The sequence below is a fragment of the Nanorana parkeri genome, unplaced genomic scaffold (assembly GCF_000935625.1).
Source record: "Nanorana parkeri isolate BGI_ZX_2015 unplaced genomic scaffold, ASM93562v1 scaffold337, whole genome shotgun sequence".
NCBI classification, from domain to species: Eukaryota; Metazoa; Chordata; class Amphibia; order Anura; family Dicroglossidae; genus Nanorana; species Nanorana parkeri.
The window spans coordinates 1027966-1052527 of NW_017306605.1; positions in this window are offsets into that span (position 1 = coordinate 1027966).

Here is a 24562-nt window from a genome sequence, read left to right on the forward strand (position 1 = left end):
ATATATATACATATAATGTACATAATTTTTTGCATATATGTAATTTAAAAACTGTATCAAGTCACCTCATAATGACCCTACTTTCAACCAAAGCCCCCATACCAAGCACTAGTTCCCAAACTGTGGCCTGGCCTATGGACAAAACAGGAGCTGTAATGAGTTCATATTAGCATCCCTTCCATTAAAAGACACATATAGAAAAGGCCAATTTATTTACGAAGAGTAGGAATGGTGCAATGTATCTTTGATGAGCAGTGGCCAAATCTGGACATAATATAAGCAGGAGAGGGGGAAACACTTGGATATATGGTCCTCCTACTAGGTTTAAGTTTTGGATGGAACATGAGTTCAATTTGAACCCAAGTTGTTCACAGTTTGGTAAACAATCTGGCTATGTTTGCCACTCCAAACCTCCTGTTGATTTTTATTAGCAAAAAATGTAATTTAGCAGCAACTGAAGGACATGACAGAGCTTCATAGCTTCCTTCTGTTTGAAAACTTGCCTGTGGGGATCCTGGGTCATGTCGTTGACCAGATATGATGTGACTCTATTTGGTCATAATATAGAAAATTAGCCTTTACCTGACCTTTTAAGGTAGAGTACCTTGCATATACTGTTTGTTATCATATAGTAAATCTTTTAAAGCACACATATTTTATTATGATTCATTAACATACTTAAAAATAAGTGATAAAAAAACAACTGATACGGATTTCTGTAGTACAGGCAATATCGTTTCCCCCAGAGTCACAGCAAAAAATCATACATGATATTACATATGTTTTGTAACCTGTTGGCCTTACACTGAAAGTTATTCGGTTGGCTGTAAAGCCAACTAGGCATGAAAACAAAAAATGGTGCCACACATGTTGGTTATCACTGCACATGCCAGAGTATGTGCAAAAATTCTAGGGCCATTATTTATGGATAACTCTAAACTGATGACCTGTAAAAGCTTTTAGAGCATTACAAATGGACAATTTTGGCTACTGTAGTTTTTATATATGAAAAATCTATATTGGCGCATCATGTAGATGTAAATCTCCTTTATTATATACAGAGAAAGCAGTACAGTACTATTGGAATTAGTTGCTTAAAACACCATCGGCTATGTAGTCTCTGAGCAAGCACATCCGTATGTCACCAAACACACAAGGTAAATGCGGGTTATCAGACACCCCAGACAATGTAAAAATGCATAATACTCATCTAGTTATTCCTGAATATGCACCTTTCAAAACCTGACATATTTGTTAGGGATTAATATAAAGCTTACAATGTGTCTATAGCTGTACCCTACACTCAAATAGAAAGTCGTGAAGTCTAGGAGACACAATATAGTATAACATTATCCTATAAACTTTGGGAAATCTTAAGGCGCTTGTAGCAAAGATTCAGTGTGAATATACTTTCTGTTCTCAGATGTGTGAAGTAGATTGTAGGTGAGGCTGTCAAACCAACTGCAAATCACAAAATATATTGTACTTCCTATATAAGGAAATTAGCAAAGTAACTATCTGGAATTATAAATAACAGCTTGATCTTTCAGATGATGTCCTTTTAAACTTATCCTACCTTAAAAATGTATTGCCCCTAATGTTCAGACTGGAGAAGAAAGTCCAACATAAAACCCCTTTACTATATCCTATGATGTAAAGAAACTGCAATTATAGTAAGCAGGCTGTTGTTATCAGTCATAAAGGCTCACAATAAGTCCCTTCCTATATAATGGCAGATACTGAGTCTGAGATGGTCTGAGATTAACATCAATTTACCATAGGAACACAGTAGGTAAGGTTAAATAAAGACACAGGTCCATATAGTTAAATGTGTGTGTGTGTGTGTGTGTGTGTGTGTGTATGTATGCATGTGTGTATGTGTATGTGTGTATGTGTATGTGTGTATGCATATATATATATATATATATATACACACACACACAATGTGTATGTGTGTGTATAACTTGGCTCTAGCAGTTTCAATATCCTTATATATTTAATGACTCAAGAAACTCATCTAAAAGTGTCTTGAATTTATCAGTGCTATCAGCATATGATACTGACTGTGGAAGGGAATTCCACATTTTTCCTACTCACACATTAAACAAAACCAAAAGTCTAACATTAAACCTCCTCTCTTCTAATCTCTTGTTGTGCCCTCAAGTCATCAATATAGTTCTTGCTGTAGACATCTTATTCCGAATATTGTGGTCCCCATTTATTATTTTGAAAATTGCAATTAGGTCCCCCCCTTAAGTGCCTCTTTTCTAAGGAGAACAAATGTAATATAATGCAAGATAGTATCCCGTTTACTTTGCTGGCTGCTGCTTGGCACTGCATGCTACTACTAAGTCTATGATCTATGAGCACCCCCAGGTCTATCTCCATGTCTTGACTTCCCCAGTGGCACACCCCCTAAGTAGTAGTTTGCACATACGTTCTTTGCTCCTATGTGCATAACCTCACATTTTTCAATATTAAATCACATTTGCCATTTTGCAGCCCAGGCCTCAATTTTATTTAGGTCTTGTTGAAGTGAGTTTGTCTTCTTGGGAATTTACTGCCCTACACAGTTTGGTATCATCTGCAAACACAGAGATTTAACTATTTATTTAAATATCATGCCATTGGTGTACCAACACCGTACCAACAGCAAAATTATGTCACTCTGGAGCCACAGTAAACAGGTGGTGGGGGAATGTATAAGGTAAGGACCATATTGGGGGAATGTATAAGGTAAGGACCATATTGGGGAAATGATGTCACCCAGGACCCCTTGCCCCATTTGTTTACAATCAGAAGCTGGCAGTGATCTATACTGTTGCTCAAGGCCTGGCTGCTTTTTGTTAACACAAACTTTTTAAGGCACACATTGTACTGACATGCAACTTCTTGTGCAGATTTATAGCATCTCAAAAGCATAGTACTTCTGTACATTGTGTAAGTTTTAATGTTGCCCTTTAAATTGCTTGCATCCATCAGACTTTGCTTTGACAAAGTATGGTACTGGAGTTGCATTATAATTGGCTGTGGTTTTGTGACAAACCAATCATTGCAAGAGAGTGTCATTGGAGAGAGGGGTTGGCTATAATAAAACCCTTGAGCATGCTCAGTACTAGGTCTCTCTCTTTACCACTCCCCAGTTGGGAGTTGGCAGCTTAGGTCCTGTTCTATTGCCCAGGCTTGAGGCCTAGCCTTAAGGCCTCCCATGTACTTCTGGACTTTACTAGAAACTGGAATAGGATTGAATCCATGGGGACACTGGACCAATGAACCTCCATTGGTCCAAGCTGCAGTCAAGACCCAACACAGAACACACACTGGAACCTCTGTGTGAATGGATTCACATATAATCTATATACAGAGAGAAGCATGACCTTCCATGCAGGGACTGTCAGACAAAAATGCAAGGATTTACCAACCCTATTCTTCTCCAGTTCTAATATTGTAACTGAACCTTTAAAAAGGTATCCATTGACTTTGATCTGCTTCTTCTTTTAGCCTGCTATTGGCTATTGCAATTTAAAATAGCCAATAGCAGAATGGCTATTGCTCCCACAGAGGAGCAGACCTGAGAGAAATCTCTCAGGTCCGTTCCTCTCTGATTTACATCAGGCAGTGGATGGGTGCATTAGTCAGCCTGCGATTGGCTATTTCACTTTTTAAATGGCCAATAGAAGGCATAGTTTTTTCTTTTTTTTTTCTAAAGTACAGGAATTGTCAAAAACATGTGCTGTGGTTTTTTTTTTCAATTAAAGGAATTTTTTCTAAGGTGTGGTGTGTTTATTTCTATTTTATTTAACTCTTTAGTGAATGATTAGGTGTACAACTACCTCTTACTCATTCACTTTATGAAAGGGGGTACCCAGATGCAGATCAGCCCCCCTGTCTGCAGAGTCCCACAACCTTGGGCCAGGGTTGTGGGGAAGAAGCCCTTGTCCCCATTGGCAATGCTAAGGGCATGTGGCCTGGTATGGTGGAGGGAGGAGGGAGCTCGCTCATCCCCACTTTCTTGCCCTGGCAGGCTGCTGCCTGGATTAAGGGTCTGGTATGGGATTTTAGGGGGACCCCTAAAGAGTCTAGTATGAATTGGGGGTCCCCGTGCTTTTTTACATCAGGGGTCCCCCCTTACATTACTACCAAACCTAAAGGGTCTGGTATAAATTGTTGGGAGAACCGCACACTGTTTTTTTTTAAATTATTGTTCCCGTGGACTGTCAAAAGTTAAAAGAAATAAAGTGAACATTTAATGTCACTTTTCTGCAACACATTTTCGTTTATAATTTTTCAGATTCATTCGAATGCCAAAACTAATTGACCTTCAGAGCCAAATCCTTAAAACGAAATAACGAAACATCCAAAACTAAGCTAAACTAAATTTTTATGGCTTACATGTCTAATGGGTCCCACAGGGGGGCACTGCAAAAAAAAAGGTTAACTTCTGTCCCATTAACCCACTTTGTAGAGGCTCAAGATTTCCTAGTTACCTGTGGGTGGGCAGGTATAGCTGATTGGAGAGGGTCATCTCACAAAACAGGGCTATACAAGTTATGTTTGGGATTTGCAGACTTTTGCTGAAGCTTCTGTGATCCAAACTTTTACTGGTTTACTTGCCCCTTTAAACCACTTACCTTTTACAAGGACCACATTAATTTTATCCAAGAGGAAACAAGTGCTCAATGCCAAGATTAGTTTACACGCTGTTGAACCGTTATGTCTGTGCATGTACAGACAGGCTTAGTGCAAACACTAATGGAATGTGTAGCCCCACCCAGATGTACCAGCGCCAAAGATATCTCTCCATAAATAAAACAAATAGGCAAGAGGAAATGTCAAAGTACAATTTAAAATTTTAATAAACACTGTAAAGGATGCAAAATGAAGGGGGGGGGGGATACTTATGCTACCTTAAGTAAACTACATTTTCCAGCTTCCCTCTGGAAATAATGGATTGCATCAGACAAAAACGTTTGCGCAAAAAGATTTTATAATTTGGTAAAATCAACCTGAAAAATTGATTGTGCTGAATTGCTGTCCAACTTGTTGAAAAAGATTATAGATGATATTGCTCTTCAAAAATAGTTGCAGCTTCACTTTTAATCATTAATAATCATCTCTAAGTCACTCATAAAAGAGCTATGTCAGCAAGGAATTGAATGAAATGTTAAAGTATCCCTAGATGTAAGGTGGCACATATATGCCTCCGGTTATTAGGAACGTCTTTCTTATTTACTTATATGTCATGTATGGTGCAGGAAGACAGCTGTCTGCATTTGTGACACCATACTACTATCCATGTTGGCAGGAGCTCTGTGTATAGACAATCTTCATTGTGGCAGACCCCATGTATCTGTCACATTTATAGATGGAGATTTTGGTGACAGTTATTTATGAAGAATTGGGCAATCATCCTCAGTGTTAAAAAGCAGAATGCCCCCAGGCGAATAGGTCTTAAGGAAAAGCTTTGCTAATCAGGATGGATTTTTCAGAATCATAGTTAGTCATCCTGAGTTAAAGGCACACACCAATCAAAAACAGGAAACCATAAGGTGCATGAAGGGAGTCTACCTGCTGAGTAATTCTGCTTTTTATTCAGGGTTTTACACTGATTCTTTAGGGTTGCAGGGTCACCATTCTTGGTTCTTCTCACACACAGCCTGATGTAAAAACATGTGAGTACTTAGATTGAATGTTACCTGGAAATACTGGATGTGTGAAGACATTATGATACACAGGCTTTAGGAAGTACACTCCTTCTGTCGAAAAAAATGGGATTGTTTTACCTCTGGAGATGCAATAGCTCTAAATATTTTACCCTTGGAGATGGGTCCGTCTTACCAGATCAATAACCGATATAAAGCATAAATCAAACAAAAAAGGTTTGGTTGGGCTACCTATAGAGTATAGGTAGTCTAAGGGTTCATTTAAAGATCGGGACAAACCAAAAATGTGAATTTGTTCTTAGAAAAATGATTTATTCATGTAAAATTTGGTAACAGACATGGCCAATCACTGCTTATCGACCAATTAAAAACAAAACAAAAAGATCAGAACTGACTATAGATGTGGTAACCTTTGGTAGGACAGTCTACGCCCCTAGAAATTAAAGCACATCCATCAAGCTTTATGGCAACTTCTCGATTCGAATGCAAAAAATATTTAGATCATTGGATAACAATCCTGTGTTGTTTGACTATCCCATATATTTCAAGTTGAACTACTTTGGTTTTGCTACTTTGTTCTACTTGCGCTTATTTGTTCGGCAGACTATATCTTTCACCCGTTGATTTTGTAACATTTGTATCCTTGTATCACTAGAGTGTTAAACACTTTGTGTGCAGATTTATTGGCTGTGTTATCCTCATGTAATTAGATGTTATACATAGTCGTCCGAATTGAAATTTCGAAAAGGTGCTTTTCATTACGGGATATTGATAGTCATATTAAGTTTGTTGGTACAATGAACCAAAATCATTATGTGGGTACATAGTTACATAGTATTTGAGGTTGAATAAAGACATTAGTCCATCAAGTCCAACCTATAGGATCTCATTCTTAGAAGTACTTGTACCCCTGTATATTACGGTCCCTTAAAAAATCGTCCAAAAGTTTCTTGAACAATTCCACATTTTTTTGCTGAAATCACTGCCTGTGGCAGTGAGTTCCAGACCCTAACTGCTCTAACTGTAAAGAACCCCCTTCGCCCCTTGTGCTGGAATTTTTTTTCCACCAATTTTAGGTGGTGGCCTCTAGATTTTGTAATGGAGTTACTTTTAAATAGTTTATAGCTAATGTTGCTGTCACCATTGAACATTTTGTACATGGAAATCATATCCCCCTTAATCTCCTCACCTCCAATGTGAACATGTTTAAATTTAAAAGCCTCGTCTCGTAGCCTTGGTCCTCCTAGGCCAAATGTGAGCCTTCCCTAAATAGAGCCAGGTGTCTAAATTATAGACACCTGGCTCTACTTAGAGATCTAGTCCAGAATGACCTGAAATCAGTTGATTGGTCAATAAGGTGGAAAGATAACTTAACTAAGTCTGAAAGAAAGGCCCTAAAAGAACTTAAAACAACGCCAGATATTGTGATAAGAAATAGCGATAAAGTGGGTAATGTTGTTTTACTTCCTGAAACAATGTATGTAGCGGAAGTAAAGCGACTATTACAAGACACACAGACGTATGTTAAACTTAGGGAATTCCCCTTCAGAAAACTAGTGGCAGACTTTAATTTCAAGATTGAAATGGCCTTTGAAGTGTCACTTCTCACGGTGAAAGAATTTAAATTCCTCAAGATAGAACGATGCAACATCCCAACTTTTTACATAATCCCAAAGATCCGCAAAAATCCAAATAACCCCCCAGGAAGACCAATTGTCTCAGCAGTGGGAGGACCCTTAGAGAATCTTGGCAAATATCCGGATGCCCTGCTTAAAAATATGGTCCTAGAACTACCCTCTTACATTCGAGACACCAAAGATGTACTGAAGAAACTTTCAGATATAAAAATCAAAAAAGACATACTACTGGTAGGGATGGACGTTGAGTCGCTTTATACGTCGATACCACACAAATGTGGCCTGAAAGCGGTGGAATATTCTCTACAAAAACACCATGCGGAGATGGCCCGACAAAATGAATTCATAGTGGAGCTCCTGGAATTCGCCCTAGAAAATAACAACTTCCAATTTGAAGGAAAATATTATACACAGATAAGAGGCACAGCAATGGGAGCTCCGTGGGCCCCCTCCTATGCATGATACATTTAGGCATGTGGGAATCCGAAGTAGCATACAAGCATCCACTATACAAGAGTCATGCACAAGTTTGGCTCAGGTATATAGATGATATTCTGCTACTGTGGAGTGGTGGTGAAGACCTCAAAATATTCATTTCGGATGTTAACCTAAACAAAATGAACCTAAAGTTTACATTCACGTATGTTAAAGACCAACTCTCGTTTTTGGATCTATTGATAGGAATCGATAATGAGGAGATTGTAACGAAAATATTCCGAAAAACAACTGTAGCAAACACTCTTCTTCACGCCACAAGCCATCACCCCCATCTCTGAAACAGGGAATTCCGACTGGTCAATTCATGCGCATCAAAAGGAATTGTAGTAAACAGGAAGACTTCATAAAGGAATCCCAAGACCTCTATAAAAGATTTAGGGAAAGGGGTTACCCACATGGAGTAATAAAAAGAAGTAAAAGTAAAGCAAATATGAAAACAAGAACAGAATTACTCAAAGATAAAGAACTTAATGACCATCGGGATAAGGGAGAGAGAAATAATTACACAAGAATGATCATGAAGTTTGGTGCCAGATGGGAAAAATCTAAGAGCGATCATGACCAAACACTGGCATATTGTTGAACTATGCAACTCTGTCCGAAAAAGTGCGTCCAAGACCACTGCTTACAGCAAGGAGAGCCCCGAATTTGAAGGATGCCCTAGTCAGTTTGGAATTCAGATCAAAATACTCCCTTAAAGAATCAACAAAACCAAAAGGTATGTTCCCATGCGGCAAATGCAGAATATGTCACCTAGTGGACAAAACTAATACTTTCTCAAACACAGAACGTATAAAAATCTACAATATAACTTATTTTATTAACTGTGATACCAGCAAAGTTATATATCAGTTAGAATGTCCATGCCATAAATATTATATCAGCAAAACTAAAAGACAACTTCGAGTCAGAATCGGGGAACACCTTAACGATATTAAGAAAAGGGACAAGGACAGCGTGATAGCGATCCATTTTTCAGAGCTACATGGAGGATCATCAGATGGCCTAAGAGTAAAGGCAATATATGCACTAAATCTGTCCCCACGGAGGGGAGACATCAACACCATTCTCCTCCAAAAGGAAAAAATGTGGACCTATAGGTTAAATACTCTAATACCTAATGGTCTAAACAACTAATTTAATTTCAATGTTTTCCTGTGAAACCTCATTTATATACCTGTCTTTTTCAAAAAGAATGTAAAAACCACCTATTAATTACCTCTTCAATCAAAGCAAAAAGAATTTCCTAAAACAAACAATGGGTGTCCTTTGCCAGCTATTCGTGTCAACTATATGTGTTGTGAAAAGGAACTGATTGTTATCTGGTAAATCACTATACAGCCCAGAGATATTCATGGGCTAAATTAGAAGATGATTCACAGTTGAGGATATCATTTTTATACCTAATTTCCCTGTGAACCTGTACGTCCTGACGAAGCCCCTGGGGAGGGGCGAAACGCCTAGACGCCGCACATGCAATGTTTGGACCACCCCCAAACAAATGAGACACATTGATTCAACGTCTTGACTCTTCTCACTTACTAAATCGATATTACTTGGATGCTGCTGTGTTTTCAATATTACGAACTCTCATACTAAGGATAAATCTTTGGATTGTGGTCATTTCCTTACCAATAAAATCATCTTACCAAACGAAAGAAATTCGAAGAGGATAGCTACACGACTGTGGCCTAGACATGTGAGTTAGACTATTTTTTCAATTGAATACTATCTATAGATCAGATAGTTCAGATTAAGTAAATACCCCTATACCCTCATAGGAGGAAAGGGAAGACTCACATTTGGCCTAGTACCCACATAAAGATTTTGGTTCATTGTACCAACAAACTTAATATGACTATCAATATCCCGTAAGGAAAAGCACCTTTTCGAAATTTCAATTCGGACGACTATGCATAAAATCTAATTACATGAGGATAACACAACCAATAAATATTTTATTGATTTCTGTATGGAGCTGTGTGTGCATATTCTGCAGGGGTTACATCAGTGAAATTAAGGTAAATTGAGTGAATTTCTGACATTCACACATTTTCTGTGTTTACCGGGAAGCCTTAGTAGCATACTGAATTGTTGCTTGCAAAGGCTCTTTAATGTTGGTATTGACAGTCACTGCTGACAGCTCAGAAATGCAATATTGGCACGCATGTCTATCCTCTAATCTGGAATAAAATGATTGTTTGGCAGTTGGATTGTACAAGCGCATTTGACTATGATCTAGTGCCTTTGGCTAGCTTAACATTCTGCAAGTCACACTGAGAGATAAGAGGCTGGGTTATTTAAGACAGGAAAGGTGACTCAAATGCATAAGAAGGACATTTAGAACAGATGAAATTGTTTTTAGTGGGAGCTGTAATGGATGGCATTTATATAAAGATAATGAAGTTAGGCTAAAGTATATACTATGTATCTCCATAAATATCAGTATTTCATTTTCAGTATACTGACTAATGGGAACACCAACGGTCGCTTCAGATCCATTATACTTAGAAGGGGGCCGGAACTGAATCTCTATTCTTCAGGATATTAAAATATGTTTCTATTGCACTCAGAAAACTGTAATGAAATGCTTCATTGCCGCTTTGAAAGATCTAATCACATATTTTTAACTTTCTCCATTTTTTTTTGTTTTAATCTATATAAATGGAGGCACAGCTACAATATCAGCAAGTTACATCAGAGATATACATTATAGAGCTAGTGAAGAATGTGTCGGCTGCTAGTAGCAGCTTTAGAATTTATTGTTATGTTTGCAGAGTAAAATCAGTATTGATTATATCTGCAGCTGTAATTGAACCTTGAGGTCTTTTGGGAGTCAGAGCAGTGAGAGGAGATACATGGCACCAGAAAAAAATATATAACTTTGTGTGCATGGGATGATTAGGGAGACATGTCTTCGGGGAGTAGATGGGGACTTGTATTTATTTATTATCCTGGATACTAAATAAAGGGATTATTCTCTTGACATTCATTCATAATGACATGTTACTAAAGAGCATTAACAGGTGAACAATTGAAACTGCATTTATAGACCACCATTTTTTATTAAGCATGCCATGGACAATAGTCAGAATATCACTACACCTTTTTCTTAACAGATTATCACATAGACATGCACTTTGGAAATAAAGTATGAGGCTTAAAGACAAACTGAAGTTTTATAAAAAAAAAAAAAATTAGGGCACAGCAAAATGGCAAATTGTAAATGTAGGGATGGAAGAGGTTATAGTTTAGCCAAACATCTCCCCCCTCATGTATCACTTCCCCCTCCCTTTTAGATTGTAAACCATCAGGGGCAGGGCCCTCCTTACCATCTTGTCTTGAATTGTATTGTGATTGTAATGTCTGCCCTACATTGTAAAGCGCTGCGCAAACTGTTGGCGCTATATAAATCCTGTATAATAAATAATAATAGTTTAGCCCTAGTGGCCGTAGTAATTTCAGATCCCCTTCAGTAGTCTGCCGAGAAGGACTGCTGCTCTGACTAAGTAGGGGGCATATCAGACCACTGCAGGGGGGCTAATGCTTCCACACCAAGAACATTGGACTTTCTCTATAGCCTGCTGCTGTGATACGGAACAGGCTTGCAGATTATCAAGTCAGGGTGAAAGTCATAACTCTTAATATGTGTACTTATTCTGGGTACGTGATTCTGAAAGCCATGGATGAAAATGACAGTCAGGGCAATAGTGTTTAGAATGATAGAGCAGAAATTACAGCTTCCATACTCATAATGGGTTTCCTTTCATTTTTATTTTTTTTGACATAAGTTTGCATGTAATATATATCTAACTCAAGGATATTTTTTAATGCAGCTTACCAGTCCTTAGCAGTAAAGGCTTGCTAGGGATGAGGCTTGGATTCATCCCAACCATAGTTTTGCGGCTTATCTTGCCTAGTCTTGGTCATCAAAATTGCTCTATCTTCCCTATCCCCACAGTGAAAAAATAAGATAGGTATACATTGGTTAGGCGTCTTTTCTGCAATTAAAACTGTCCTGTTGCTGGCCATTTTACACAGCTCTAACACCTGCAGGCTGACACTTTTTAATACTTGTTTGAAAACCTCTGCTTAGTGTCTCTAGTATTTTTTGGCCTTGTCTTGCTAATTAAAACTGTCTTGTTGCTGCCATTTTTAAACTGTCTTATTCATCTGCAGCCTCTTAATTCTTGAAGTAAAATACCTGCCTACACCCTTTGTCTCTAGTACATGGCATAGTCTTGTTCATTGTTAAAACTGCCTTGCCAGCTTTATTATTTGAGGTCTCTTGATTATTGTAGTAAAACACCTGCCTGTGTCCTCTGTGTTGAGTAAATTTTGGCCTACTTTTTGCTTGTTAAAACTGCTCTGTAGCTGGCCAGTTTTTACACTTCTTTATCATTTGTGACCTCTTAATTCTTAATAAGATTTTGATAGAAACATAGCCAATGAGAACAAGGAAAGTCTGTGTTGCTGATTAAACTACCTGTTTTTTGTCTTAACTGAAATGAATCAGCTTGGGTGCTACTGCTGCATGTAAGCTAAGCTAAATGTAATAGAAAAAAATCAAATCCATCAGAGTACAGAGTCACTGAGGCTGTCTGTAAAAAAAACCCACACTATTCTATCACACAGCTTTATGGCATTCCCCAAGCATGTAATTTACATGATTTTTATATTTTTAATGTCGTTCCAGGAGCCATATGAAAGGGATCTTCCCCAGCAAATTCTTTTTTTTGTTTTTCGCATTGGTACAGGTCCGTAATGGCAGTGCCCAACTTTCCATGACTTTTTTAGACAATACCCTACTTTTCAATAATGACTACATTAATTTGATTTTTTTCAGACCTGTTGATCTTGCCAGGAATCTTTTGTTCTTCTAACTTCATTTGCACTGAACTTAAATAATGAACAATGGTATGAACCTTCACAGCTTTCTCCTGTGAACTTCAAATCACCTTCCTCTATGTAAAAGAAACATAAGAGGGGTTGTTGATAATAGTTTTTTGACAATATTGCTGTTCCATAGATAGCTTAGCATAGCAGTGCAGCAATTAAGTGTTGTCACGCAGGAAGAGGGTAACTATATGAAAATAAAGGGAAAAATCCTGAAAAAATAAAACTAAAGCAGGACTGGTAAGCTACCATGTATTGCGATTTACTGAATTAAATTCTTTTTTTTGGGGTAAGAGGAGGATTTATTGTATTTGCTTTACCATCACCCTTTATAACAGTAGAACAAATATTCAATTTTATTTCTTCATTTTTGGATGCAGGGGACTGTTGCACTTAAATATTTTGTAATATAATGGCAGACAACATAAATGGAAGGATACAAATAATACTACAGCTACCTTTTGCTTGCAGCTGTTTAGGAAAATGCCTCTTTATTTAACACAAATTCATCACTTAATTTACTGCTGATCATATTAAACCCATATGTTTGCATGTTTAACATGCTTTCATAATTTTAGCAACCATTGGGATCTTGTAACTTGAAATGTGTGATTGTACAGAACATCTGTGATCCACCATATGCTACTGTAAAATAATGAAAATGAACTAAGGAATTTGTAAATATGCAATTCATCTGCTTGTTAAATGGGGTTTATGGTGCACGTAACCCTGACACAGCATCATAACCTAGTTTTAGGATAGAAATCCATGAGAGAGAGAGCAGTAGTTAAAATAGAAAAATAATTAAACATATGTAGATCAATTAAAATGATTTACTGACTGGATACAGAGCAAAGCAAAGTCTTAGAAAAAATGGTACAGGATCATGGTAAATTGAGCCAGTATGTGATGCACAGATGCACCGTAAATAGAAATACATTTAAATGCCAAGAAGCTAATCAAGATAGAAAACCCATATGCATTCAGTGCTACAACAGTGATTTCAAAATCTATCTATACTGCTGCTAAGCTTACTCACCAAGTAGGAAAGTCAAACCAGGGATTGTAATGGAGACTTAACAAACAAAATACACTTTGTGTTTGCTAAAGTATATTTAAACCCAATAACTAAAATCTCATAAAAGCTTTAACATACAAATTTAATTTCAAAATTAAGTTTTCACCACTGGGCTGCTATAATATCAGATCCTGACTTGTGCAAGTTATGTGTGGTAAAATGTGTTTTAACACAATTCCTGGTAATGCATTGTGGGGCCAAGTAGGCATTGAGCTCATTGTTCGAGTGGTTATTTAGTTTTTATGGCAAACTCTCTACTTTAGTAGGCATTGGAGGTAAGGGGTAAGTTGTTTAGATTGGGTTAGGGATTTGGGCGAAATGTTAAAGATTCATTTAATTGTTACATTTGGGGGGACTTTTCCATTATAGCATATACCACTGTCACAACATCTGAATCTAAGTCCACAATCTAGAGGATATCAATATCATCAGCTTGTTACTATGTTCACTACTGTATGGAAGAAGCAATTAAGAACAGCAGCATGAAAAATGGATCATAGGAATCTGTCATATGATCACATTTATTCACAGATTTTTACCTGTGATGGAGCCTTTTAAGGAAGCGGACTCCTAGCATAGGGTTAAGAAAGCAGAGACCTAAAACAGATGTAAGAAAGTAGAGATCTAGCACAGGTTTAAGAAAGCAGACAACTAGAACAAGTTTAGGAAAGCAGAGTTCTACAACTGGTTTAAAAAAGCGCATACCTACAACATGTTTAATAAAGTAGAAACCTAGAACAGGTTTAAAAAAGCAGAGACCTAAAACACTTAGAACAGGTTTAACCACTTGCCATCCTCCCATTGGAAGTACACGGGCGGACGGCAGACTCTTCCTGATAGGTGGATGTACATGTACATGATTTCTTTTTTCTGCTTGATCGCGCCTAAACAAAATTACACAAAATTATTTTAACAGTCGGTACCATGACTATAGCTACCCGATCACTTGTATGATGAGAATGTGCATCTGCTGTATGTGCCCCCCCCCCCACTGCTCCGCTCCCTCCACTGCCACTGCCGGTTATCCCAGGCTCCACTGTTCCCCCCTGCAGGCCCGGGACCGGCACAGCAGCTCCTTACACTTCTGCCTTTAGCTGTAATTTCTCTGGCTGCTATAGCCAAGAGAAGAGGCTTGGGAAGCAGAGCTATGCTTCATCAGCTTCTTTGGGGGTTCCTCGGTGACATTAGGGGTCTTAGAGACCCTTGATGTCTCCATAAATAGGTCCTGTCACTGCATATTTGTTATCACATAGGGGAGTTGTTAGCCCACATGTGATAGCAAGAAAGATAAGTGTAAAAAACAAAAAGTTTAAAAGAAAATTAGTCCCATATAAAAAAAGCAAAAAAAGCCCCAAAAAGTAAGTCCCTGCCCCTGCATGCACACACATATAAACGGAAATACACGTCAGCTGCGACTACATGAGAAAAAAAAGATTAAGCTTCACATGTTACATATTACCTTTATTTTTGGAGTGAGGACAATAATTCTAGGGCCATTAATCACTGATAACACTAAACTGGTGAGTGATAAAAGCTTTTAAAGTGTCACCTATGGTCAATTTTAGGTATGGTAGTTTTTTGTGATTTTAAAGCTTGACATGTTTGGTGTCTATTTACCCAACATGAACCCATCTATATATATTACACCAAAAATTTAGGGTGCACATAAATGTTTTATAACATAATGTAGGGAAAAGTTTTTTTTCCCACAATTTCTGGTACTTTTTTCATATAGTAAAAAATAAAAAAAACTTCAGTGGTGATTAAATACCACCAAAAGAAAGCTCTATCTGTCCCCAAAACATGGTGTAAAACTAATTTCAGTGCAGCGTTGCATGACTGAATAAATGGCATTCAAAGTCTTGCAATGCTGAATACTGAAAAATGGCCTAGACAGGAAGGGGGTTTAACAACCCAGTCATCAAGAGGTTAAAGTGATTTTAAAGACCAAATATATGTTATTTCCATGCTGATTAATCATGTACAAGGTAGGCTGCTTCTTACAGTTTAAAAGTTTTACCTTCCTGCAGGATCAGCCGGTCACCCAAACATTCCCTTGATATCCTGTTTAAGGATGGCTCCTTTCCCTTGTAGGGTTCTATGGAGTCAACCTTGTTTTTGCTACTAAGCTGTGTGTGTCTAAACACACAGGCATGGGCAAGCCACACTCCTATTATGTTTTCCTGCCTCATCCTTCCTCCCTTCTCCAAACTAGTAGATGGACAGCTGCTGGGGACTTTTCTATCCCATGTGATCTTATAGTTGACAGGAAGTTTAGGAAAGTGGATCGAGGAGAGAGTTAGGGGGTGATTTACTAACCTAAACTGGTGCGTGCGATTTTCACACAGCAAAACGTATTTATCAACCAAAAGTCTCTAAAAGCATATTTCCACTAATGCCATATATGGAAAAATCATGCACATGATGCATATATAATGCTGCTTCACAGTTTGGACTAAAATGGTTAGCTCGTGCATTTACATTCCTGCATTCATCAACGCAAGCAACACAACATAGAGCTAATTTACACAACATCACCTTGCAATTCATGCTTGGCTTTGCGCAACACACTACAAAGGTGTTTAGATTCCACCCGTAGATCATGCTGGGAGGGAAAACACTACAGAGGTGTATACATGTTTGTGGTGTGTTTATAAGGTTAGTAAATCAACCCCTTAGAGTCAGCTGTTATGATGCTTCATAGGAACTGAAAGTGATTTAGCAAAGGTTTAAAGTACTGCTTTGCTGGGGCGTGGCCAGCATGTGATCCAGAGAAGACGTGCGCCCGGGCAGCTCCGCTCCATTGAATATCCTGCCACTATCCTAGCGCTGAGTTTCTGCTACTTACCTGGGTTCAGGTGTTGCTCTACCCCTCTGGAGTCGGGACGGACCCTCGGTGGGGTTCTGCATGAAGCAGAACAAGTATAGATCCACCCGATCGTCGGGAGGCAAGCTTCGTGGTGGCTCGGAGGCGGCCATCTTGGCTGTGCTGGCTGAATGCAGCAAGATGTCTGTGGGCACGCAGATGAGTGTCCCGGCCTCGCCGCCTAACTCTCCCTCTAGCTTGGACATCTTAGTGGCCATTACATCCTGCAAGGAGGCGCTCACCAGCAAGATCGACTCTTTATCCACCAATGTGAGCTTCCTGCGCCATGACATGGAAAAATTCTGTACGCGCATGGGGGAAGCGGAGGCCCGGATTTCCCAGGTGGAGGAGACGACACGGTCGGACACCGAGGAGCTCCAGAGGCTTCAACAGCAGGTACGGGGGGCTACAGGAGAAGGCGGTGGACACTGAAAACCGGCTGCGCCGCAACAACGTTCACGTGCTGGGCCTCCCTGAACGGGTGGAGGGAAAAAAGCCGGCGGAGTTTGCCGAGTCCTTCCTGGCTACACTCCTGGACCTGCAGGACTTGCCACCGATGTTCGTGGTGGAGAGAGCACATCGCGTGCCACCTGTCCCACCAAAACCGGGGGCCCCGGCCCGGCCTTTTCTAATCCGCCTACTCAACTACAGGGACAAGGACAGGGTACTTGCCGCAGCAAGAAGCCATCCTAATCTGCAATATGAGAATGCCCGTGTCTCCCTGTTCCCGGATTATTCTATCACAGAGGTTCGTAAGAGGCTTCGGGAGAAAGGCTTACAATATGGCCTTCTGTACCCCAGTCGTCTACGGGTTACCGATGGCGACACCACACGTTTTTTTGATACCCCAGCAGCGGCCGTGGCCTGGCTAGACAGCACCTGACTGGAGCCACCTACTGAGGGTGCTGCCGCATGGTAAGCCAGTATTCCTCATATCAGCATACCTTCTGCTTACACCGATTGCTCAGCGCCTCTGTAATGGGAGCGAGATAAGCCCTGGAATTTAGCGAAGTTCTCACCGGATCACTTTACTGCCCTGGCTGTATTTTGGGGCTGTATTTTGGGGATCCTAAGCCTTCTGACACGCATTGCTCTACGAGCTGTTGGGGATGTGTTGGCCTGGCAGGGTGGGTTCGGGGCGGGTTGGGGGGGATCGGGGGTCGTTTTTTATTCTGGTTAGTGCATTAATTTCAAATATCTCAAACAATACAACCCTTACATAGTACTCCTGCAAGAAACTCACCTGGTAGGCAATAGGCTGCTGGCCCTGAGGAGACCCTGGGTGCAGAGATCATTCCACGCTTCTCATTCGGCATACTCAAGGGGGGTCTCTGTCCTGGTCAGTACGTCTTTGCCCTGCACGGTTGAAGAAATCCATACTGATCCTAATGGCAAGTTTGTTATTTATGTATGTACCATGTGGTCTCAACGATATATTATTGTCAATGTTTACCTTCCTCCGCCCTACAATTCTACGGTCTTGTATACACTGTTGGATAAGATATCCTCCCTGGGTCCGGCGAAGACACTGTTTATGGGGGACTTTAATACAACGTTGGCCCCAGCCCTGGATAGGCCTGGAACGGCTGGTTCTGGCCTCTCCGACTTGGGTGATTGGGCGCGCACTGCTGGTCTGACGGAGGTGTGGAGATGGAGGAACCCCATGATTAGGGCTTACTCTTGTTTCTCCACCTCTTACAGAATTGCTTCCCGCATAGACTTAGCATTTGCCGGGGGCGCCCTCCTGCCTGATATTGGAGAGGTCAGATACCTGCCGGGGGGTATCTCCGATCACTCGCCCATGTGGCTCACTCTCCGCTCTGGCCAGGGCAGAGACCGGGCCCTTTGGCGACTGGCCCCCCACTGGATCTCTCACCCTCTGGCTCTGGAGGCTATTCCACCATCCATTGAACAGTACTGGGACCTGAACGCCTCCACTGCTGGGGCTGAAATGGTATGGGATGCATTCAAGGCCTATGTCAGGGGAGACTTCATGTCCTTACAGAAGGCAATTAAGACCCAGGACTCAGCCCGTACAGTGGAACTCCAAACGGAGGAGGCAAGGTGTCTCTCGAGTTATGAGTCCTCGCCCACCCCTGATAATTTTGACGCCTTGATGTCGGCGAGGCGCACGCTCCGCTTGCATCTGGCAGACCTAACACGGACTGATATGCATAGCCATAAACAAAATTACTTTGAAAATGGGGATAAAAATGGGAGACTGCTGGCTATGCTGTCACAGATGTCCCGGCCTCAGACGGTGGTTGCGGAACTGCGGTCTGGCCCGGACGCCTCTGTTACTTCCCCGGCAGATATCCTCGAGAGGTTTTCGGAGTTACTACACCACCCTCTATTCCTCCTCACTACCGACGGACGCCCAGCCTCAGGGCCTACGGCCCCTGTTGGACTCAGTTGCCCTTGGCTGGTTGACCAACAGCCAACGGGATTTTCTGGTAAGACCCATAACTGAACCTGAGGTACTGGCCGCCATACGCTCCTTCCTCAACGGAAAAACACCAGGCCCTGACGGCATTCCTATCGAATTTTACAAAACACATGCGGAATTAGTTGGCCCCAGACTATGCGAGATGTATACCTCGTGTTTAGCGAAAGACTGTCTGCCGCCATCCATGTCGGGGGCTCATGTAATAGTGATCCACAAGCTACCTCGGGATCCGACCTCATGTGTCTCTTATAGGCCCATTGCCCTACTTAATTGTGATTTCAAAATTATGACCAAGCTTTTCATTGTAAGACTTACCCAGCTGACGGACAGTTTGATAGACTCGGACCAAACTGGTTTTATGCCACGTAGATCCACGAACATTAATTTGAGCCGCCTATTCACAAACTTACATACGTCCCATCTCAACGCAGGAACGAGGGTGGTGGTGTCTCTCGATATAGAAAAGGCCTTTGATACGGTGGAGTGGTCCTACCTGTGGGCCGTGTTGGACAAAATGGGATTCCCTCTGGAATTTACACGATGGATTAAATTGCTCTATCACGATCCTATAGCTTCCATCAAACTAGGGAATAAATTGTCAGCTCCCTTTCCTATCCGCAGAGGTACACGGCAGGGATGTCCGCTCTCGCCCACTCTCTTCGCCCTGGCCATGGAACCCATAGCCGAAGCTCTGAGAACATCCCCCTATATTAGGGGGCTTAGAGTTGGCTGGGTGGAGGAGAGAGTGGCGCTATATGCGGACGACCTGCTCCTATTCCTGAATGACCCGGGGCCTTCTTTGCAGGGGGCCTTGGATGTTCTTAATGCCTTTGCAGGAGTGTCGGGACTGAGAGTCAATTGGGACAAATCCATAGTGTTCCCTATAGACGCTGCAGCTAGGTCTACTCCCAGAACGGTTACTCAACTTTCCTGGGTTGAATCCTTTAAATACCTGGGAGTGGTGATATCTGGCTCTTCCCAGGATTTCCTGACGCTGAACTTGCTCCCGATTTTGGGTGACATGAAGCAGAGACTGAAGGCATGGGCGAACTTACCTTTGTCCCTATTAGGCAGGATCAATTTGGTGAAGATGAAACTTTTGCCCAAATTAACATACATTTTTCGTAATTGTCCCGTATGGATCCCAAAATCTTATTTCCATCAGCTGAACCAACTAGTATCATCCTTCTTGTGGGGCACTAAACCTCCGAGGTATAAACTAACGACCCTAATGCGCCCCACTCTTCAGGGTGGACTAGCGTTACCGGACTTCTATAAATATTTCCTAGCAACCCAAATGGTCACGGCCCATTGGTGGCTCTCAGCCGATGTCACCAATTCCTCGGTTATGTTGGAAGCTGCAGTCCTGAACTCAGTGGAGGCACTAACCGGCCTGCTGTATAGGGGGCCAAAAGCCCCTTATCCTCTTACCCCTTCCATGCGCACGACCATCAAAGTATGGCGCACGAGTAACTCCTGGTGCTCCAGGAAGGCCCTGGAAATTTCCACGAATACCCCTTTGTGGAAAAACCCCAATCTGCCCCATTTCCACACGGTCCCTGATCCCGCCTTTTGGGCAAAACATGGTGTGAAACGGATCTCGGACATTGTGGAGTCCTCTTCCCTGATCTCATTTGAAGACCTAACCGGAAGGAGGGCTATCCCCCCAAATGCATTTTTTGTTATTTACAACTCGCCCATGCCTTCAGCGCTCAATTTCCAGGAGATGGGATTCGCCTGGGAGAGTCTCAACTGGAGTCCCTGGCTGGGACGGAGAGACTGAGGAAGCCCGCCTCCTGTTTCTATAATACCCTGCAAACCATAACTTCCTCTGGCCTGCTCACATTACAGACTAAGTGGAGGGTGGACGTCCCAGACATGGATGAGGAGGACTGGGAGGAAGTATGGGATGCACCCTTTAAACAACTGGTTGCCATAAGGGATAGAATGGTGCAATTTAAGATATTGCACAGAGCCTACTTTACACCTCACCGTTTACATAAAATGAATGCGTCCATCTCCACGTCCTGTTGGAGATGCACGTGTGATGAAGGCGGGTTTTTTCATGTATTCTGGGAATGCCCCCTCATCAAGCTCTACTGGGGCTCCACGGTAGACTATATCTCAAGAGTCACTTCATTGCCACTCACACCATCACCGAGATTGTGCCTGCTGGGCCTGGTGGAGGATGTAGCTCCGACCAGGTCGGAACGCATATTGGTGGGCCTCACCTTGTTCTATGCACGCAAGGCTATTGCTATGTACTGGAAAAAACCGGCCCCGCCGGAGTTGTCCTTTTGGAAAAAATTGGTGAATGATAACCTGCCTCTATACCAGGATACGTATGCTAACAGGGGTTGCCCAGGGAAATTTCATAAAATCTGGGACAGCTGGCTGGAATGCACTAATTCGGCTGCTGACCTAGATGCCCGCTCCTGAGTAGGAATTAATGCCCAGGATGGAAGGCTCCGGAACGATCTAGACAGAATCCGACCTGTGGGTCCAGACGAGATAGGCGCCCCATAATGTGGATCGCATATCCAACAACCTCCTGTCTAGGCCAAGCCCTCTGGCTGTTATGTGGAGGGGCTGTGAGAAGACCTAGTAAGGCCCATTGAGTAATGATTCCCCCACCTGAAATGTAGGACCGGAACTGTATTGTTTTGTTTGATTTTTCTTATTTTGCTTCTTGTTTTCTTCTTTTATTTTCTTTTCCACGGCTATTGATGCCGTAATGTTATGTTGAATGCACGGCTATACATGGTGCCACCGATGTAAGGCACAAATAGCGTGCACTGTTGTGATGTATGTATCAGAAACCAATAAAGTGTTTTGCTAAAAAAAAAAGTACTGCTTTGCTGGGCAATGTGTATTTGTTTAATCTGGATTCATTTTTGAAAAAAAAACATGGTTTAATAGTTTAAAGAAGCAGAGGCTTTGCACAGGTTTGAGAAGATAGACAGTGAAAATAGTTTTAAGGAAGCAGAAACTTTCAATAGGTTTAATGAAGCAGAAACCTAGAACAGGTTTAAGAAAACAGAAACCTAGAACAGGTTTAAGCAAGCAGAAACCTAGAACAGTTTTAAGCAAGCAGAAAACTAGAACAGCTTTAAGCAAGCAGAAACCTAGAACAGCTTTAAGCAAGCAAAAACCTAGAACAGCTTTAAGCAAGCAGAAACCTAGAACAGCTTTAAGCAAGCAGAAAACTAGTACAGCTTTAAGCAAGCAGAAACCTAGAACAGCTTTAAGCAAGCAGAAACCTAGAACAGTTTTAAGCAAGCAGAAACCTAGCAAAGTACATATGAGTAAAGCATTGGGATTTCATTTTCTTACACATTTTTAATGAAGTGGTGTGGGGGTTGTAAACTTTGCTTCATTTTGATTTTGTGAAAGCTATTTTTATTAAAGACCCTGCAACAGATATGGTTTTAGAGGAACCCTTTAAAACAGATAAATTAATACGCTGTGGAGATCCTTTACCCAAGGCAGGTGTACTAAGGCATGCATGTATGTTAAATTGTCTACTTTCCAATCTTTACTTTTACTTTGTAACTCCTTTTTTCTAAAGAAAATGTTCATAATTTTCACAGTGAGCAGAGGTTGTTGATTCCCTTGTTAAGGAACAATACTATTCTGTACAGGAAGACATTCAGGTTATTGAAATCCCAAATTATTTAAATATCCCTAAACACTACATGCGGCTCTACAGTAGTTCCTTTTTCTTTACATTTCTTGGAATTTAATGTGTTACTCTATCTGTGAGGCATGATGGTCTAAGAAGACAGCTGCTTTGCATCCCATTTGGTTTTTCTCCTTCTAGACACCTATACAAAGTGTTTATCTTTTATTGGGATAGCAACCTGCATATATAACTTAACACTACTGTAATACTATTTTATGCAAAACTTTTTATGATGCAGACAAAACAATAAACATATACATGGGAACAGATGATAATTAGAAAGCAGATTGAAAACATGAAAGCCTCCATCAGTACTGGAAGAGGTAAAGAATAAGAAATAATTAGTTCCAAAAGACATTTGGGAGAGAATTGTATACTAAGCTAGATCAGAATTAGAATTCAGCCTGTGGCTCATGGGCTGGAAAGTATCCCGAGCTTTTATTTTAATACTATGGCAAGAATGGACTTAGTAGTTCAAAATAGAAAGATAGAAGCAATAGTGCAGAAAAAGCAAGGAGAGCAGAAGAAAAAACAGAAAATAAAAGAGAATGTTTATAGAAAGGTAATAGGCAAGTCTCAACGTTGGTCAAGTCATTAATATATTATCCAGATAACAATGTCAGCAGAAACTGAGTTTGGGAACTGTTAATACAGATTGTAGGTTTTAAAAACAAGCCAAGGAAATCATGTCCCAGTGTATTGTTGCAGTCTATCTTGCTTTCATCTTTATTATTTTGGAGGTGTGGCTGATTTTCTCTAGCCAGTTAGTAATTGGTAGAATAGCATGGCAGTTATCTTCCAATACATAGCAATAGGAGTTTTTGCCAGCAAAAAAGTAAAACGTTTTAATTTCAGAGGAAAAACTGCCAAGACTAATCACATACCTCTGGAAATATGTTGTCTGGTGTTCACCCTAAAATGTTTGCATTTTGTAGTTATATTTCTGTATTATACTACTTACAGCACATTTGTCGATGAAGTTATATACTGCCACTATTTGTGCTACTATACTATAAACATGTTTTTTAAAGATGAAGGGGGAAGATTTGGACATAAATACATTTTTGCCCAAAGAGGGACTTTGAAGGTCTGTCTTAAAAGTCAGGTTTGTGAAAGGACAGCATATTATTAACAATCTTTTATTTTATGGGTGCTATTTGTTTTTTTTTATATATATTTTTATTATTTCATATATAACAAATTATTCACATTTTCATAGAAGAGATGTAAAGCTTCATTGTTACTATAAATATAATCATAAATTTGTATATTAATTTCACTTCTCTTATTTATACATATATATCTTATTCTTCTCATTTTTCTTTTATACCATTCACACCTTACCCACACTCCTTTTATACTTCTTATCTTTTTCATCTATATCCCATTACTTTCACTCACCTCTTACATACTTTACCCTCTTCTCACATCCTCAACTAAGGGAGAATATTCTTATTCCTTAAACCATGTGTCTCTATGTGAATGTTGTGCCAAAAACACTTCATATTTTATTATCTTCAAACCATGTCCTTAGACCTACTCATCTATCATTCCTCTCAAACCCTTTCTTTGTGTACAATCCCCCTCTCTCCTTCCCTGTGTTCACATTCCTTTTATACATGTATCCTATATCTAAGATATCTGTTTTACTACATTATTTAACAAACAATGAGTCTGGACTTAACGCACCAGGCTGTCATGGAGGGGGGTCAGGCTGAGGAGGGGGGGTTGGAGCAGCGGGATCCAGAGGTGGGTAGCTGGGTTACTGTTAGAAGGCGGGGGAGGGGGAAGAGTGC